Source organism: Lagenorhynchus albirostris, chromosome 9 (assembly GCF_949774975.1).
Source record: "Lagenorhynchus albirostris chromosome 9, mLagAlb1.1, whole genome shotgun sequence".
NCBI lineage: Eukaryota > Metazoa > Chordata > Mammalia > Artiodactyla > Delphinidae > Lagenorhynchus > Lagenorhynchus albirostris.
The window spans coordinates 52,339,818-52,358,209 of NC_083103.1; the positions used below are offsets into that span (position 1 = coordinate 52,339,818).

Consider the following 18,392-nt stretch of genomic DNA (forward strand, 5'->3'; position numbering starts at 1 on the left):
AAGGTTACATTTAAATGAAATAAGCAATAGTATGGGTGGAACATCACACAGCATAAACAACTCCTATGACAAGGGTCTGAAAGGAATTTGGGAAAGGTTTGTGCAAGGAACAAAGTAGGAGTTAGCTGAGAGATGGGCCGTGGTCACAAGTGTAGGTGCTAAGCAGTGATCTTCTGGGCAGATAGAGAGCCCCCATATCTAGAAAGATGAACTGAGGTGCACTCTATCCAAACTCATGTCCTGGCCCTCCCCAAAATTACAGGAAGCAACTCCAGAAACCAGAACGTGCATTCTAAGTTTCAGACTGGAGACTGTTCAAGAGAAAGATGCACAATCAAGCACTTCCTAATGTCTGAGGAAAATTAACAATATGAAAGAAAGTTATGAAATATAAAAGAAGAACTAGCATATGAAACAAACAAAATTTAACCAAAAGAATAAAACTTTAAATAATTAGTGTCCTCTAAGGAATTCAAAAGGCTATTTCATTCTAGAACAAAATCAGTCATTATGCAAGAGAAACTATTAATAATTTTGTAATTTTAAAGTATGATAATCAAATAAAAGATTTAATAAATGTGTTGTACAGAAGAAAAGACCCACTTGAAGAGCTAATTCATAAAATGGAGAATGGAAAGGGGATAAGAAAATTTTTCCAAGATGACAGAAACCATCTTGGAAAGAATACAAAGTATCTAACAGGATAAACAAAAAAGAACTGCACACCCAGATGTATCTTACTCAAATTTCCAAAGGAAAAAATGGAAATCTTAAGAGATTCCAGGGAGCAAAAATAGGTTTCCTACAAAGGGATGGGAATCAGATTAGTGTCAGACTTCTCATTGGCAGCAATGGATTTAGAAGGCAATGGAGTAATATCTTCAAAGTTTTCAGTAAAAATTATTTTAAGGCTAGAGCTCTCTATTCAGCAAACTAGCATTCAAGTATGATAACAAAATAAAGGTAATTTTGGATATTTTATGGGCTGAGAAAAATCTACTCTATGCAAACCCTCTTTGAAAGAATCATTCAAACAGCAAAATGAAAAGAAATACAGAATAGGAAACTATCTTTGTGACTATGAGAAAGGGAGATACTTCTCAAACAAGAACCCAAGGCATAAACCATAAGATAAAATTGTATAGATCTGGTGCGATGGACTGAACTGTGTCATTCCCCACCAACCCCCACCCCCCATCGCCAATTCATATGTTGAAGTCCTAACCCCTAGTACCACAGAATGTGGTTGTATTTGGAAACAGTGCCTTTAAAGAGGTAATTAAGGTTAATAAGGTCATTAGGATAGCCCTAATTCAATATGAAAGGTCTCCTTGTAAGAAGAGTAGATTAGGACATAAACAATTCAGACAGAGGGAGGACCAAATGAGGATACAGCTAGAAGGTAGCCTTCTATAAGCCAAGAAGAAAGCCCTCAAAAGAAACCAAATCTGACAACACCTTGATCTTGGACTTCTAGACTCCAGAACCATGAGAAAATAAATATCTGTTGTTTAAAACAAACAGCCTATGGTATTCTGTTACGGCAGTCTTAGCAAACTAATACATTTAGGTAAATCAAAATTAAGAACTTCTCTTCAAAATGTCATCTCTACCATTACAGATGAAGTAAACAGACAGGTGATGACAGAATAAAAGAAGAAATTGAAAATATTAAAACTATCAAGGGATATGAAATAGCAATTCATAAAAGTTGAAAACCAAATGGCTAAGTAAATGAAGAAATACTTAACATCAAAAATATTTAGAAAAATGGAATTTAAAACAATGAAATATCACTTTATACCTACAAAATAACAAAACTTAGAACAATTAAAAAGTTGGGGAATATCAAGTGCAGGCAAGGTTGTAAGGAAACAGAAACCCTGATGTACTACTGGTGTGAGTGTACACTAGAGCCACCATTTTGAAGAACCACCAGGTGGCCCTTATTTAAACTACTTATATATATATATTCTGTGATCCAACAAAACCACTCCTAGGTAAATATTCCAGAAAAACTCTGGCACAGAGGTATATGCAAGAAACATACACAAGGTAGGCGACCTAGGTGTCCATTAGCAAGGGAATAGATGAATTAAAGTGTGGTTAGAGCATAGTGTGGAATATTATGCATTAGATAAAAGGAAAGAACTGGATGGGCATACAGCAATAAGAACAATCTTAAAAACAGCGCTGAGTGAAAAAACTTAAGTAACAGAATGAGTTCAACAGCATATTACCATTATATAAACTAAAAACACATTACACACAAAATAATATATACTTTACAAGATACATCCATATATCCAGGAAAATATATCTAGCAAAAAAACCAGATACTTACATGAAAATAGGAAATGGGGGTAGGGATTAAGAATGAAGGAGAAAAAATAAAATAGGGCAAGAGGAGCTTTATAAAGACTAATGGTTAAAGTGCTAATAACCTGAATTTTATTATTATTATTATTTTTTGTGGTACACGGGCCTCTCACTGTTGTGGCCTCTCCCATTGCGAAGCACAGGCTCCGGATGTGCAGGCTCAGCGGCCATGGCTCACGGGCCCAGCCGCTCTGTAGCATGTGGGATCTTCCCGGACCGGGGCACAAACCCGTGTCCCCTGCATCAGCAGGTGGGCTCTCAACCACTGCACCACCAGGGAATACCCTGAGTTTTATTATTAAATCAACTCTCTGCTCCTAAGTTATACACAGACACACAAAAGGGAATGTAAGAAGGAGGAAAATCTGAGATATGAGCAGCTGTGGTGAGTACGGAAGTAAGTAAAACTAAGAGTTCAATCTTTCAGTGTAACTGCTGATGTGTAATTAAAAAAAATTAAAACCACTCAAATCATTATTAGTGTTTATTACTTTATGGGAAGTGATGGGGTAGGGTGGAGTAGGTAAACATATATTAAGATTTTTTTCTTATTAAAGAATAACACTTGAATTTGGTTGATTCTAGGTATTGATAGACAAAGGTGAGTTTAAATATGTGGATTAAAAGGTCTAGGGTAACTACTGAAATGGAAATGAGATGTACAACTTTAAACAACTAGGGAAAAAGTAGAATTAAAAGAAAACTCATTCAGTGCTCACAGGAGGCACAAAAGAAGGAAAAAAACATGGTAAATAGAAAACATATGGAGAAGGACATCAAGATGGTGGAGCAGAGGGACATGGAGCTCACCTGCTCCCACAACAGTTCTCACAGAATACCTACTAAAAGCTGGCAGAAGATCTCATACAACCAAAGCTGCAAGAAAGATCCCCATGTAGCCAGGCAGGAGCAAAGGAAAAGGGAGAAGAAGAGGAATTGGGATGGGACCTGCACGCTTGGGAGGGAGCTGTGAAAGAGGAAAGCTTCCCTTACCCTGGGAACCTCCTTCACCAGTTGGGAGGGAGCTGTGAAAGAGGAAAGCTTCCCTTACCCTGGGAACCTCCTTCACCAGTTGGGAGGTCTGCCAGGACAGACAAGGAGATTCAGAGCCCCGAGAGGAGAGTGTGGGAGCTGGCCTGCAGCCCCACAGTGTAGAGACTGACCAGCACAGATGGTCCTGGCCACGCTGCTGCATTTCCCAGCCCGAGACACGCGCCTGCTGGTGTGTGTATTGGGTGCTGAAACTTGGGCTTCAGAGAACAGACCCCAGGAAAGGACTACGTTTGCCTGTGCGGAGACAGCCCGAAGCACCTGGAGCATGGCCCAGCCCACAACTGGGGGCACATGCAGGACAGAACGTGAGTCCAGCAGAGGAGCCCCACTGTCAACACGGGAAAGGAGGGGAATGGGTCCACCACAGCAGACTTATTGTCAGCGTGCTCACAGCAGGTGTGGCTCTGGTTGCTGCAGGTTCTGTGCACTTGGTGGGCCCATGGGCAGATGCACGCCTGAGGGATGTCTGAGCTGATTACCGGCAATCCCACTGCTGGCGCCTGGGATGCAGCTCTGGTGGGTTCTCACTGGCGGGTTTGGGGGCCAGGACACACAGGCCTAAGGGCCATCTGAACTGACTATCTGTGGGCTTAGGGGACACAGCTCCTGCAGGTTTATGCGCCAGCGGCTTTGTGAGGGCACATGAATGCCTAAGGGACCTCTGAGCTGAACACCGGAGCTCCTAAGCAGAGGCGACCACCCAGGACAATGCCAGCAACAGTGATCTTTGTGGGCACTCACACAGGGTGGCGGGTGGCATCATAGAATCACACGTTCTGGCAGACAGCTCCTAGGGAAGAACACTCAGTGGCTCTTTTCCCAGTAGGAGCACTCCAGTCCCACTTACCTCACACCACAGCTTAGAACCGGATCTGGGGGCTTCTACTCCAACAGCTGGGGAGCAGACCCTGCCCCCAACAGGGCTGAGACAACCAAAGAGCAAAGAGGAGGCCCCGCCTAATATCCAGTGCAGGCTCTGGTCACCACAACACCAAACGCACCCCCTCTATCATGGGGACAAAGGCCAGCAGACCCTTAGGAAAGATGTGGCAGGCATCCATACTAAACACAGCCCTCGTACCAAAAATATTGGACACAAGCAGGCTACACAGGGAGGCTCCCACACGAAAACAGCCCTTCAAGACCACAGTAGATAACTGTTTCTCCTAAATTCATAAAGTCTGAGATATACAAGAAAAATGAAAAAGCAGAGGAATTATTCCCAATTAAAAGAACAAGAGAAATCCCCTGAAAGAAAACAATGAAACAGACCTCTGCAGTCTACCAGACCCTGAGTTCAAAAAGGAGGTAATAAAAATCCTGAAGGAATTAAGAAGGGCTATGAATAGAAATGTGGATCACTGTAACAGGGAACAAGAAACTATAAAGAGGAGCCAATCAAAATTAGATAACTCAATTGCTGAGATGAAAACTGAGTTAAAGGCGATGAATAGCAGGTCAAATAATGCAATAGAACAAATAAGTGATCTGGAAGGTAGAGTAACAGCAATCCACCCAATCAGAACAGCAGACAGAAAGACAACAGAAAAAAAAATGAAAGCAACATATGAGATCTATGAGATAATATAAAGCATGCCAATATATGCATAATAGGAATCTCAGAAGAAGAAAGAGAAAGGAGATTTAAAATGTATTTGAAGAAATTATGGCTGAAAACTTCCCAAACCTAAAGAAGGAAACAGATATCCAGGTATAGGAAGCACAGAGGGTCCCAAACAAGATGAACCCCAACAGACCTACTCCAAGACATACCATAATTAAAATGGCAAAATTTAAAGTTAAAGAGAAGATTCTAAAGGCAGCAAAAGAAAAACAAAGTCAGTTACAAGGGAAACCCCACAAGGCCATCAGCTAATTTCTCTACAGAAACTTTGCAGGCCAAAAGGGAGTGGCAAGATATATTCAAAGTACTGAAAGGGAAAAACCTGTAACCTAGGATACACTACCCAGCAAGATTATCACTTAGAGTAGAAGAATAAATAAAAAATTTCTCAGATAAGCAAAAACTAGAAGAATACAGCAATACTAAACATATCTTAAAAGAAATATTGAAAGATCTTCTCTAAACAGAAAAGAAGCAAGAACATATAGGAAAGGGAAAATCACAATAGAAAAGGTAAATATATAAAAGGACTGAAGATCACTTAAATAAGCCAGTATATAGATTAAAAAAAAACAACCAAATTATATGAAAGCAATTATAACTACAGTGAACAGCAAAAGGCTAAACATGAAGATGTAAAATAGGACATCAAAATCATGAAATGTTGGGGAGGGGAGTAAGAAAATCTAGATCTTTTAGAATGTGTTTGAGCTTATATGACCACCAGTCTAAAGCAAGTAGATATGGATTAACATACTTGAAAACCAGGGTAACCACAAATGAAAACATACAATAGATTCACAAAAGCTAAAAAGAAAGGGACTCAAGCATAATACAAAAGAAAGTCATCAAACTACAAAAGGAAAACAAAAAGAAGAAGAAAGGAACAAAGAAGAAATACAAAACTGACTGGAAAATAAGATTTTAAATGGCAGTAAATACATACTTATCAATAATTACTTTAAATGTCAATGGACTAAATGCTCCAATCAAAAGACATAGAGTGGCAGATTGGATAATAAAACAAGAACCTACAATATGCTGCCTACAGGAGACCCACTTTAGGGTGAAAGACACATACAGATGGAAAGTGAGGGGATGGAAAAAGATATTTCATGCAATGACATGAAAGCAGGGGTAGCAATACTCATATGAGACAAAACAGACTTTAAAACTAAGGCCACAAAAAAAGACAAAGGATGCTATATCATGATAAAAGGATCAATACAAGAAGAGGATATTACACTTGTTAACATATATGCACCCAAAATAGGAGCACCTAAATACATAAAACAAATACTAACAGACATAAAGGGAGAAATTGATGGTAGTACAATAATAGTAGGAGACTTTAACACCCCACTGACATCAATGGACAGATCTTCCAGACAGAAAATCAATAAGGCAACAGAGATCCTAAATGACACAATAGGACAGTTAGATTTCATTGATATCTACAGGACACTACATCCAAAAAAACCGGAATACACATTCTTTTCAAGTGCACAGGGAACATTCTCCAGGATAAATCACATACTAGTTCACGAAACAAGCATCAACAAATGTAAGAGAATACAAATTATTTCAAGCATCCTTTCTGACCACAACAGCACGAAACTAGAAATCAACCACAGAAAGAAAAATGAGAAAAAAGCAATTACACGGAAACTGAACAACATGCTATTAAAAAACCAATGGGCTGACAGTAAAATCAAAGAGGAAATCAAAAATATCTCAAGATAAACGACAATGAAAACACAACCATACAAAATCCACGGGATGCATCAAAGCAGTTTAGAGGAAAGTTCATAGCAATACAGGCCTTCCTCAAAAAAAAACAAGAAGAAAGATGGCGGAAGAGTAAGAAGCGGAGATCACCTTCCTCCCCACAGATACACCAGAAATACATCTACACGTGGAACAACTCCTACAGAACACCTACTGAACACTGGCAGAAGACCTCAGACCTCCCAAAAGGGAAGAAACCCCCCACGTACCTGGGTAGGGAAAAAGAAAAATGAATAAACAGAGACAAAAGGATAGGGACGGGACCTGCACCAGTGGGAGGGAGCTGTGAAGGAGGAAAGGTTTCCACACACTAGGAAGCCCCTTCGCGGGCAGAGACTGCAGGTGGCGGAGGGGAAAAGCTTCGGAGATGCGGAGGACAGCACAGCAACAGGGGTGCGGGGGGCAAAGCGGGGAGATTCCCACATAGAGGATTGGTGCCGACCAGCACTCCCCACCCCAGTCCAAGAGGCTTGTCTGCTCCCCTGCCGGGGCGGGAGGGGCTGGGAGCTGAGGCTCGGGCTTCGGGTCAGAGCGCAGGGAGAGGACTGGGGTTGGCGGAGAGAACACAGCCTGCAGGGGGTTAGTGTGCCACGGCTAGGGGGGAGGGAGTCCGGGGAAAAGTCTGGACCTGCCAAAGAGGCAAGAGACTTTTTCTTCCCTCTTGGTTAACTGGTGCACGAGGAGAGGGGATTAAGAACGCTGCTTAAAAGAGCTCCAGAGTCGGGTGCGAGCCACGGCTAAAAGCGCGGACCCCAGAGACAGGCATGAGACGCTAACGCTGCTGCTGCCGCCAACAAGAAGCCTGTGGGCGAGCACAGGTCACTATCCACAACCCCCCTTCCAGGGAGCCTGTGCAGCCCACCACTGCCAGGGTCCCGTGATCCAGGGACAACTTCCCCAGAGGAACGCACGGTGAGCCTCAGGCTGGTGCAAGGTCACGCTGGCCTCTGCCGCCGCAGGCTCGCCCCACACTCCGTGCCCCTCCCTACCCCCGGCCTGAGTGAGCCAGAGCCCCTGAATCAGCAGCTCCTTTAACCCGGTCCTCTCTGAGCGAAGAACAGAGGCCCTCCAGCGACCTACACACAGAGGCGGGGCCAAATCCAAAGCTGAGCCCCTGGGAGCTGTGAGAACAAAGAAGAGAAACGGAAATCTCTCCCAGCAGCCTCAGAAGCAGCGGATTAAAGCTCCACAATCAACTTGATGTACCCTGCATCTGTGGAATACATGAATACACAACGAATCATCCCAAATTAAGGAGCTGTGTGAATGAAAGGCTCTTGGTGTTGCGGCCAGGAGTCAGTGCTGTGCCTCTGAGGTGGGAGAGCCAACTTCAGGACACTGGTCCACAAGAGACCTCCCAGCTCCACATAATATCAAACGGCGAAAAGCTCCCAGAGATCTCCATCTCAACACCAGCAACCAGCTTCACTCAACAACCAGCAAGCTACAGTGCTGGACAACCTATGCCAAACAACTAGCAAGACAGGGACACATCCCCACCCATTAGCAGAGAGGCTGCCTAAAATCATAATAAGTCCACAGACACCCCAAAACACACCACCAGACGTGGACCTGCCCACCTGAAAGACAAGATCCAGCTTCATCCACAAGAACACAGGCACTAGTCCCCTCCACCAGGAAGCCTACACAACCCACTGAACCAACCTTAGCCACTGGGGACAGACACCAAAAACAACGGGAACTACGAACCTGCAGCCTGCAAAAATGAGACCCCAAACACAGTAACATAAGCAAAATGAGAAGACAGAAAAACACACTGCAGATGAAGGAGCAAGATAAAAACCCACCACACCTAACAAATGAAGAGGAAATAGGCAATCTGCCTGAAAAAGAATTCAGAAAATGATAGTAAAGAAGATCCAAAATCTTGGAAATAGAATAGACAAAAGGCAAGAAGCATTTAACAAGGACCTAGAAAAACTAAAGATGAAACAAACAATGATGAACACCACAATAAATGAAATGAAAAAGACTCTAGATGGGATCAATAGCAGAATAACTGAGGCAGAAGAACGGATAAGTGACCTGGAAGATACAATAGTGGAAATAACTACTGCAGAGCAGAATAAAGAAAAAAGAATGAAAAGAACTGAGGACAGTCTCAGAGACCTCTGGGACAACATTAAATGCATCAACATTCGAATTATAGGGGTTCCAGAAGAAGAGAAAAAGAAAGGGACTGAGAAAATATTTGAAGAGATTATAGTTGAAAACTTCCCTAATATGGGAAAGGAAATAGTTAATCAAGTCCAGGAAGCACAGAGAGTCCCATACAGAATAAATCCAAGGAGAAATACGCCAAGACACATATTAATCAAACTGTCAAAAATTAAATACAAAGAAAGCATATTAAAAGCAGCAAGGGAAAAACAACAAATAACACACAAGGGAATCCCCATAAGGTTAACAGCTGATCTTTCAGCAGAAACTCTGCAAGCCAGAAGGGAGTGGCAGGACATATTGAAAGTGATGAAGGAGAAAAACCTGCAACCAAGATGACTCTACCCAGCAAGGATCTCATTCAGATTTGATGGAGAAATTAAAACCTTTACAGACAAGCAAAAGCTGAGAGAGTTCAGCACCACCAAACCAGCTTTACAACAAATGCTAAAGGAACTTCTCTAGGCAAGAAACACAAGAGAAGGAAAAGACCTACAATAACGAACCCAAAACAATTTAGAAAATGGCAATAGGAACATACATATCGATAATTACCTTAAATGTAAATGGACTAAATGCTCCCACCAAAAGACACAGATTGGCTGAATGGATACAAAAACAAGACCCATATATTTGCTGTCTACAAGAGACCCATTTCAGACCTAGAGACACATACAGACTGAAAGTAAGGGGATGGAAAAAGATATTCCAGGCAAATGGAAACCAAAAGAAAGGTGGAGTAGCAATTCTCATATCAGACAAAATAGACTTTAAAATAAAGACTATTAGAAGAGACAAAGAAGGACATTACATAATGATCAAGGGATCGATCCAAGAAGAAGATATAACAATTGTAAATATTTATGCACCCAACATAGGAGCACCTCAATACATAAGGCAAGTACTAACAGCCATAAAAGGGGAAATCGACAGTAACACATTCATAGTAGGGGACTTTAACACCCCATTTTCACCAATGGACAGATCATCCAAAATGAAAATAAATAAGGAAACACAAGCTTTAAATGATACATTAAACAAGATGGACTTAATTGATATTTATAGGACATTCCATCCAAAAACAACAGAATACACATTTTTCTCAAGTGCTCATGGAACATTCTCCAGGATAGATCATATCTTGGGTCACAAATCAAGACTTGGTAAATTTAAGAAAATTGAAATTGTATCAAGTATCCTTTACGACCACAACGCTTTGAGACTAGATATCAATTACAGGAAAAGATCTGTAAAAAATACAAACACATGGAGGCTAAACAATACACTACTAAATGATCAAGAGATCACTGAAGAAATCAAAGAGGAAATTTAAAAATACCTAGAAACAAATGACAATGGAGACACGATGACCCATAATCTATGGGATGCAGCAAAAGCAATTCTAAGAGGGAAGTTTATAGCAATATAAGCCTACCTTAAGAAACAGGACACATCTCGAATAAAGAACCTAACCTTGCACCTAAAGCAATTAGAGAAAGAAGAACAAAAAAAAACCAAAGTTAGCAGAAGGAAAGAAATCATAAAAATCAGATCAGAAATAAATGAAAAAGAAATGAAGGAAACGATAGCAAGATCAATAAAACTAAATGCTGGTGCTTTGAGAAGATAAATAAAATTGATAAACCATTAGCCAGACTCATCAAGAAAAAAAGGGAGAAGATTCAAATCAATAGAATTAGAAATGAAAAAGGAAAGTAACAACTGACACTGCAGAAATACAAAAGATCATGAGAGATTACTACAAGCAACTCTATGCCAATAAAATGGACAACCATTTGGAAGAAATGGAAAAGTTCTTAGAAAGGCACAACCTGCCAAGACTGAATCAGGAAGAAATAGAAAATATGAACAGACCAATCACAAGCACTGAAATTGAAACTGTGATTAAAAATCTTCCAACAAACATAAGCCCAGGACCAGATGGCTTCACAGGCGAATTCTATCAAACATTTAGAGAAGAGCTAACACCTATCCTTCTCAAACTCTTCCAAAATATAGCAGAGGGAGGAACACTCCCAAACTCATTCTACGAGGCCACCATCACCCTAATATCAAAACCAGACAAGGATGTCACAAAGAAAGAAAACTACAGGCCAATATCACTGATGAACATAGATGCAAAAATCCTCAACAAAATACTAGCAAACAGAATCCAACAGCACATTAAAAGGATCATACACTATGATCAAGTGGGGTTTATTCCAGGAATGCAAGGATTCTTCAATATACGCAAATCAATCAACGTGATATACCATATTAACAAATTGAAGGAGAAAAACCATATGATAATCCCAATAGATGCAGAGAAAGCTTTTGACAAAATTCAACACTGATTTATGATAAAAACCCTGCAGAAAGTAGGCATAGAGGGAACTTTCCTCAACATAATAAAGGCCATATACGACAAACCCACAGGCAACATCGTCCTCAATGGTGAAAAACTGAAAGCATTTCCACTAAGATCAGGAACAAGACAAGGTTGCCCACTGTCACCACTCTTGTTCAACATAGTTTTGGATGTTTTACCTACAGCAATCAGAGAAGAAAAGGAATTAAAAGGAATCCAAATCAGAAAAGAAGAAGTAAAGCTGTCACTGTTTGCAGAAGACATGATACTATACATAGAGAATCCTAAAGATGCTACCAGAAAACTACTACAGTTAATCAGTGAATTTGGTAAAGTTGCAGGATACAAAATTAATGCACAAAATCTCTGGCATTCCTACACACTAATGATGAAAAATCTGAAAGTGAAATCAAGAAAACACTCCCATTTACCACTGCAACAAAAAGAATTAAATATCTAGGAATAAACCTACCTAACGAGACAAAAGACCTGTATGCAGAAAATTATAAGACACTGATGAAAGAAATTAAAGATGATACAAATAGATGGAGAGATATACCATGCTCTTGGATTGGAAGAATCAACATTGTGAAAATGACTCTACTACCCAAAGCAATCTACAGATTCCATGCAATCCCTATCAAACTACCACTGGCATTTTTCACAAACTACAACAAAAACTTTCACAATTTGTATGGAAACACAAAAGACCCTGAACAGCCAAAGCAATCTTGAGAATGAAAAACAGAGCTGGAGGAATCAGGGCCCTGACTTCAGACTATACTACAAAGCTACAGTAATCAAAACAGTATGGTACTGGCACAAAAACAGAAAGATAGATCAATGGAACAGGATAGAAAGCCCAGACATAAACCCACGCACATATGGTCACCTTATCTTTGATAAAGGAGGCAGGAATGTACAGTGGAGAAAGGACAGCCTCTTCAATAAGTGGTGCTGGGAAAACTGGACAGCCACATGTAAAAGTATGAGATTAGATCACTCCCTAACACCATACACAAAAATAAGCTCAAAATGGATTAAAGACCTAAATGTAAGGCCAGAAACTATCAAACTCTTAGAGGAAAACATAGGGAGAACACTCTATGACATAAATCACAGCAAGATCCTGTTTGACCCACCTCCTAGAGAAATGGAAATAAAAATAAACAAATGGGACCTAATGAAACTTCAAAGCTTTTGCACAGCAAAGGAAACCATAAACAAGACCAAAAGACAACCCTCAGAATGGGAGAAAATATTTGCAAATGAAGCAACTGACAAAGGATTAATTTCCAAAATTTACAAGCAGCTCATGCAGCTCAATAACAAAAAAAAACCAACCCAATCCAAAAATGGGCAGAAGACCTAAATAGACATTTCTCCAAAGAAGATATATAGACTGCCAACAAACACATGAAGGAATGCTCAACATCATTAATCATTAGAGAAATGCAAATCAAAACTACAATGAGATATCATCTCACACCAGTCAGAATGGTCATCATCAAAATATCTAGAAACAATAAATGTTGGAGAGGGTGTGGAGAAAAGGGAACACTCTTGCACTGCTGGTGGGAATGTGAATTGGTACCGCCACTATGGAGAACAGTATGGAGGTTCCTTAAAAAACTACAAATAGAACCACCATATGACCCAGCAATCCCACTACTGGGCATATACCCTGAGAAAACCATAATTCAAAAAGAGTCATGTACCAAAATGTTCATTGCAGCTCTATTTACAATAGCCCGGAGATGGAAACAACCTAAGTGTCCATCATCAGATGAATGGATAAAGAAGATGTGGCACATATATACAATGGAATATTACTCAGCCATAAAAAGAAACAAAATTGAGCTATTTGTACTGAGGTGGATAGACCTAGAGTCTGTCATACAGAGTGAAATAAGTCAGAAAGAGAAAGACAAATACTGTATGCTAACACATATAGATGGAATTTAAGAAAAAAAAATTTCATGAAGAACCTAGGAGTAAGACAGGAATAAAGACACAGCCCTACTAGAGAACGGACTTGAGGATATGGGGAGGGGAAAGGGTGAGCTGTGACAAAGCGAGAGAGAGTCATGGTCATATATATACTACCAAACGTAAAATAGATAGCTAGTGGGAAGCAGCCGCATAGCACAGGGAGATCAGCTCGGTGCTTTGTGACCGCCTGGAGGGGTGGGATAGGGAGGGTGGGAGGGAGGGAGACGCAAGAGGGAAGAGATATGGGAACATATGTATACGTATAATTGATTCATTTTGTTGTAAAGCAGAAACTAACTCACCATTATAAAGCAAATATACTCCAATTAAAAAAAAAACCCAAGAAAAATCCCAAATAGACAACCTAACCTACAACCTAAAAGAATTAGAAAAAAACAAACAAAACCTAAAGTCAGCAGAAGAAAGAAAATAACAAAGATCAGAGAGGAAATAAATAAAATAAAAAAGGAATAGAAAAAATATCAATAAAACCAAGAGCTGTTTTTTTTGAAAGGACAAACAAAATCGACAAACCTGCGGCCAGGCTCACCAAGAAGAGTGGACCCAAATAAACAAAATAAGAAATGAAAGAGCAGAAATAACAACCAATTCCACAGAAATATGAATTTCATAAGAAGGTATTATGAACACATATATGCCAACAAAATGGACAACTTAAAAGAAATGGACAAACTTCTAGAAACATACAGCCTACCAAAACTGAATCAAAAAGAAACAATCTAAACAGACTGATCACTAGAAGTGAAACAGAATCTGTAATTTAAAAAAAATAACAAAAACAAAAACTCCCTACAAACAAATGTTTAGGACTGGATGGCTTCACTAGGGAATCCTACCAAAGATACAAAGAAGAACTTATACCTATCCTTCTCAAACTCTTCCAAAAGACTGAAGAAAAGGGAACACTCCTAAAGTCATTCTTTGAAGCCACCATCATTCTTATACCAAAACCAGACAAAGACACTACCAAAAAAGAAAATTACAGGCCAATATCTCTGATGAATACAGATGCTAAAATCCTCAACAAAATATTAGCAAACAGAATCCAACCACACATAAAAAAGATCACACACCACAATCAAGTTGGATTCATCCCAGGGTTTCAAGGATGGTTCAACATACACAACTCAATGTGATACACCACATCAACAAAAGAAATGACAATAACCACACAGTCATTTCAATAGATGCAGAAAAAGCATTTGATAAAATTCAGCATCCATTCATGATAAAAACTCTCACCAAAAGTGGGTATAGAGAGAACGTATCTCGAATTAATAAAAGCTATTTATAACAAACCTATAGCCAACATAATACTCAACTGTGAAAAGCTGGAAGCCTTCCAGCTAAAATCTCGAATAAGACAAGGATGCCCACTCTCACCACTTCTATTCAACACAGTATTAGAAGTCCTAGCCACAGCAATCAGATAAGAAAAAGAAAGAAAAAGTATCTAAATGGGAAGGGAGGGACTTCCCCGGTGGTCCAGTGGATAAGACTCCACGCTCCCAATGCAGGGGGCCCAGGTTTGATCCCTGGTCAGGGAACTAGATCCCGCATGCATGCCACAACTAAGAGTCTGCATGCCACAACTAAGAAGTCTGCATGCTGAAACTAAAAAAAAAAAAGAAAAAAAGATCCCACGTGCCACAACTAAGACCCAGCACAGCCAAAATAAAAAAAATAAATATTAAAAATAAATAAACTGGAAGGGAAGAGGTAAACTTGTCATTATATGCAGATGACACTATACTACACATAGAAAACCCTAAAGACTCCACACAAAAACTACTAGAACTGATAAATGAATTCAGCAAAGTAGCAGGATACAAGATTAACATACAGAAATCAGTTGCAATTCTTTACACTAACAGTGAGATATCAGAAAGAGAAAGTAAAAAAGATCCCTTTTAAAATCACATCACAAAGAGTAAAATACTTAGGAATAAACATGACCAAGGAGGTGAAAGACTTATATGCTGAGAACTATAAAACATTGTTAAAGGAAATGAAGATGATTTAAAGAAATGGAAAGATATACCATGCTCTTGGATGGGAAGAATGAATGTTGTTAAAATGGCCATACTATCCAAAGCAATCTACAGTTTAATGCGATCCCTATCAAATTACCCATGACATATTTTACAGAACTAGAACAAATAATCTTAAAATTTATATAGAACCATAAAAGACCAAAGTTGCCACAGCAATCCTGAGGAAAAAAGAACAAAGTTGGAGGAATAAGGCTCCCAGACTTCAGACAATACTACAAAGCTATAGTAATCAAAACAGCATGGTATGGCACAAAAACAGACATATAAATCAATGGAACAGAATAGAGAGCCCAGAAATAAACCCACACACCTATGGTCAATTAATCTTTGACAAAGGAGGCAAGAACATACAATAGAGAAAAGAAAGTCTCTTTGGCAAATGGTGTTGGGAAAGCTGGACAGCTACATGTAAAGCAATGAAGTTAGAACACTCCCTCACACTATACACAAAAATAAACTTAAAATGACTTAAAGACTTAAATATAAGACATGACACCATAAAACTCCTAGAAGAGAACATAGGCAAAACATTCTCTGACATAAATCATAGCAAGGTTTTCTTAGGTCAGTCTTCCAAGGCAATAGAAATAAAAGCAAAAATAAACAAATGGGACCTAATCAAACTGCAAGCTTTTGCACAGCAAAGGAAACCATAAAACAAAACAAAAAGACAACCTACAGAATGGGAGAAAATACTTGCAAATGATGCAACTGACAATGGGTTAATATCCACAATGTACAAACAGCTCACCCAACTCAATAACAAAAAATAAACAACCCAATCAAAAAAATGGGCAGAAGGCGTAAATAGACATTCTCCATTGAAGACATACAGGTGGCCAACAGGCACATGAAAAGATGTTCAACATTGCTAATTATTAGAGAAATGCAAATCAAAACTACAATGAGGTATCACCTCACACCAATCAGAAGGGCCATCATCTAAAAGTCTACAAATAATAAATGCTGGAGCAGGTGTGGAGAAAAGGGAACCCTTGTACACTGTTGGTAGGAATGTAAATTGGTGCAGCCACTATGGAAAACAGTATGGAGGTTCCTTAAAAAACTAAAAATGGAGTTACCATATGATACAGCAATCCCGCTCTTGGGCATATATTCAAAAAAGATGAAAACTCTAATTCAAAGTGAAACATGCACCCTCAATGTTCATAGAAGCACTATTTACAATAGCCATGACATGGAAGCAACCTAAGTGTCCATAAACAGATGAATGGATAAAGAAGATGTGATACACAAATAGAATACTACTCAGCCATAAAAAAAGAAGGAAATAATGCCATTTGCAGTAACACACACGGACCTACAGATTATACTAAGTGAAGTAAGTCAGACAGAGAAAGACAAATATATGATATCACTTATATGTGGAACCTAAAAAATAGTATAAATGGACTTAATTACAAAACAGAAACAGACTCAAAGATATAGAAAACAAACTCATGGTTACCAAAGGGGAAGAAGGGAGAGGCATAATTGGGAGTATGGGATTAACAGATGCATACCACTATATATAAAGTAGATAAACAACAAGGATTTACTGTATAGTGCAGGGAACTATTTTCACTATCTTGTAATAAACTAAAATGGAAAAGAATCAGGAAAAAGAATATAGATATATACATATATATGTATAACTGAATCACTCTGATGTACACCTGAAACTAATACAATATTGTAAATCAACTATATTTTAACTTAAAAAAGGAAAAAAAAATATATTAAACATTTAAAAAAGAAAATATACACTACTGATAGAAATAAATCAAAACATCAATAATCACAATGTGAGTTAAATTCTTCTATTAAAAAAAGACCCATATTGGGGAAAATAGGAGGGTTATATTGTTTTTAAGATATTACAAAATAAGTGTTCATATCAAACAAAATGGAGGCCCAGGCTGAGGCCAAAAGTATTAAGATAAGGTGGAGTATTTTACAGTGATTAAAAGATACAATGTACTAGGTAATAGTCATGATCCTCATAATGGAACTGAACCAATTTAATAATAAAAAGTGCCAGAAACATAGGAGATACTGACAAACCCACAATAGTGGTAAGAGACTTTAATATACCTGTTTCCAAAGTTAACGAACCAAGTAGACACAAAAATAATCTTGGGGAAAATCTGAATAACATAATTGTGCCAATTATTAAGCTATTATTTTTTACTGCCAAACCCACCCTTCTCTATTCTGCTTTGGGGTGTTGGAGCTGGGGTTCTGAAAACCATTCTTCTGCTTTGCCAGTTGCTTTCCTGTTAGACTCTGACAATAGGGGTTGGGGCTAGAGGAAGACTGCAAAGCTGGAAGAGGAAGAAGAGGCTTGCTTCCACCAGTCTGCTTCCCATGGGTTTCCCGACTGCTTGTGATATGAATGTCGCTGGAGTAATGTCACTTCATGAGAGTTTCAGCAAGTCTCTCCCCAGCAGCTGAATCCAGTTTGCAGTTTTCCAACCTTTATAAACCAGCTTCAGGGATATCAGCACCAGCCAGTCAGTCTCCTCCTTGCAGAGATTTGGGGTCTCAGCTCCACGAGGCCCCTCTGAGCTCAGAGACACCAGCAGCCAAGCTCTAAAGGGCTTCTCTTCCAAGCTTCTGAATTTTAATAATTCCAACCTCTTCCCACAAAGGAAAACCCGGGCTCAGACGGCTTCATGGTGAATTCTTCCAAAATTTAAGGAAGATATAATCTCAATCTTATACAAACTTTCCCAAGCAACAGAAAAACAGTGAATATTTCTCCAAATGCATTTTATGAGGCAAACATAACTCTGACTGTAAATCCTGACAAGAACATTATAACAAAAGAAAATAATATACCCACATATCTCCTGAACATAGATTTTAAAATCCTTGACAAAATATCAATCAGCAAGTTAAATCATGACCAAGTGGGGTTTATCCTGGGAAT

General features: G+C 39.2%; 1 protein-coding gene across 5 annotated transcripts in view; it reads right to left on the minus strand.

Annotated features, from left to right (window-relative positions):
- The window catches only part of XRRA1 (X-ray radiation resistance associated 1), a 105,320-nt gene that overhangs the window by 36,568 nt on the left and 50,360 nt on the right, over positions 1-18,392 (minus strand). The window lies entirely within an intron of this gene.